We start from the raw sequence: 2,811 nt of genomic DNA, 5'->3' as shown, positions 1-2,811 counted from the left end.
AAGAAGGGAAACAAAGGAATGCCATGCATATTCTCATATTCTCCCATATGAGAATACAAGATAAACTTTACAAATTGGAGATAAACGTGCCCCATTCACTGCAGTGATTTCTACCTATGCCTGAGCAAGACTCAGGGGATGGTCACCTTGGTTTGATAGCCATACTGTTCTGAGACACCAGTTAACACTCAGCCCTTCTGTGGCACTAAAAGGGGACACAGGATCCTGGACTCTGCTCAACAGGACAGCAGGACACAGAATTCGAGCCTTAAGTCAGTTGGGTGCCAGACCATCCTGTGTAGACCACCAGGCTATTGCTAGCCATGAGGGCTTTGACGAACTTGGACTTTGGGCAACAAGCCCTCCAGAAAAGCCTGGCCCAAACTACACTGCAAACCTAACTCCCACAGACTCTGGCTTCTGAACTCTCTGGGAGCTCTTGCTACTGTGCTTCTTAGGACCTGGGTCATCCTTTCCTTTTGTTGTCTTGCATCTGATCCCTGAACAGGACAACTGCTCTGCCTGCACTCCGATCTGTTCTTTTCTTTCTCTTCTTTTTCTTTTTTTCTTTTCTGTGCTTGTCTGTGGGTTTGTCATCTTCAGAGTCCTCAGAAGAACTTGGTGAGGGGGTGTGAGCCCCACGACCCTTCTCCTGGAGCTCTCTGGTCACCTCATCCACTCCTTTGAGTCCTCAGGAGCCTGATAGTGAGACACGTGATCCACTTGGATAGCCCCCGTTTTGATCTTGATTCCATTGAAATTGTCAGTGGCCAGAATTGTGCTCCTCTGGTCTTCATAGCAGAGGAAACAGAATCCTTTTGATTTCCCAGTCTTCTTGTCCCAGATGAGACTAATGTTAATAGCCTCCTCGTATTGTGACAACACACGGATGATTTCAATCAGTTTACAGGAAGCCCTCCCAAGAAGATCCAGGCCTGTCCTTATACTCAGAGTGCTAGGACAACTTGCATCCTCCCAAGATGGACCTCTCACTCATTGATCAGCTTCACTTTAGTTAAAGGATTGATTCACTTTCGTGGGTTTGCAACCCTGGGAGATTTTATTTATAAAGGCTCTAGAATAAAACACAAGCTTTATAAACTAAAGTTCAAATTCCTCTGAGCCCATAGGCAAAAGAAGATTTATAATGGCAAGAGAATTTGATTGGAGATCAAAAAGGTAATGCTAGAACATTTAAAAAATGTAAGAAAACAGGAGTGCTTGTGGCTCAGTGAGTAAGGTGCTGGCCTCATATACTAATGATGGCAGGTTCGAACCTGGCCCCCACCAAACTGCAATAAAAAATAGCCAGGCATTCTGGTGGGCACCTGTAGTCCCAGCTACTTTGGAGGCTGAGGCAAGAGAATTGCCTAAGCCCAACAGCTGGAGGTTGCTTTGAGCTGTGATGCCACTGCACTCTACCGAGAGTGACACAGTGACACTGTCTCAAAAAAATGGTAAGAAAACAATGTGACCTAAAGATGTTCTATTGAACCAACTTGTCCATGAAAAATCAAAACATATTTCAATGTATAATGAGACAATGCTCCTCCTGTGTCCTTCCTCAGCAGTATTCCAGAGGATGCTGATCTTTGATCTTCCAGTCAAAGGTTACTAAACATTTCAAACGGACTTAAAGTGACCACTTGATATGTTTGAATTGCCTGGCTTAGATTAAAATGATTGGGTCAGGTCACAGATTTTGTTGTTAATATTTTTAAAAGACAAATTCTCAATCTCCGGACCCAGGCTAGAATTCCAGGGCATCAGCTTAGCTTACAGCATCCTTCATCCTTACATCACTTGAAGTCCTGAGTTCAAGTGATCCTCCTATGTCAGCCTCTCCCATTACTGAGATTCCAGGATCCTGTCACCATGCCCTGCCTGGATAATTTGTTTCTACTTTTATTTTGTTCAAACTTAATTTTTATTAAATCATAACTGTATACATTTATGGGGTACAAGGTGATGATTTGATATACAATGTGGAATGTTTAAATCAAACTCACTAACAAAACCATCACCTCACTTATTTTTGTGGTAAAACATTTATAATATACCTCGCTGTTCTGAAATGTACCCTCTCGTTGTATGCATTAGGTAAGATCCTGCCAAATACCCTCCCTCCACTTCCCCTCCCCGCCCCTCGTCTCTCCCTCCTCTTTCTTTCCCCAAGCACATGTCATTTGTTGATGTTTGATAAGCCTAACAAAAATGTGCACTCGGGAGAGATTCCCTATTTAATAAATGGTGCTGGTTGAACTGGCTAGCAACCTGTAGAAGACTGAACCTAGACCTGCACCTTTCATCACTAACAAAAATTGATTCTCAGGCAGCGCCTGTGGCTCAAAGGAGTAGGATACCAGCCCCACATGCTGGAGGTGGCAGGTTCAAACCCAGCCCCGGCCAAAAACTACAAAAAAAAAAAAAAGAAAAAATTGATTCTCACTGGATAAAAGATTCAAACTTAGGACATGAAACTATAAAAATACTACAAGAGGTTGAGTGTGGTGGTTCACACTTGTAATCCTAGCACTCTGGGAGGGCAAGGCAGGTGGATTGCGTGAGCTCATCAGTTCAACAAAAGCCTGAGCAAAACTGAGACCCCATTTCGACCAAAAAGTAAATAAATAGGGGCAGCGTCTTGGTTCAAGGACTAGGGTACCAGTCCCATATACCCGAGGTGGTGGGTTCAAACCTGGCTCTGACCAAAAAGTGCAAAAATAAATAAATAGATGAATATATGAATAAACTGAGGCAAGAGGATTGCTTGAGTCTGAGTTGGAAGATGCTGTGAGGTATGATGCCACA

The 2,811-nt window shown here is 43.4% G+C and overlaps 1 pseudogene; it reads right to left on the bottom strand.

Moving 5' to 3' along the window:
* Nucleotides 1-384: 384 nt before the first annotated feature.
* LOC100960537 lies at nucleotides 385-1,022 on the bottom strand (annotated as a pseudogene).
* Nucleotides 1,023-2,811: the final 1,789 nt, after the last annotated feature.

The sequence above is a fragment of the Otolemur garnettii genome, unplaced genomic scaffold, assembly GCF_000181295.1.
Source record: "Otolemur garnettii isolate 467f Iridium unplaced genomic scaffold, OtoGar3 scaffold00008, whole genome shotgun sequence".
Classification (NCBI taxonomy): Eukaryota; Metazoa; Chordata; class Mammalia; order Primates; family Galagidae; genus Otolemur; species Otolemur garnettii.
The sequence above is the reverse complement of the archived record's forward strand: the minus strand, read 5'-3'. Positions and strand labels throughout refer to the sequence as shown.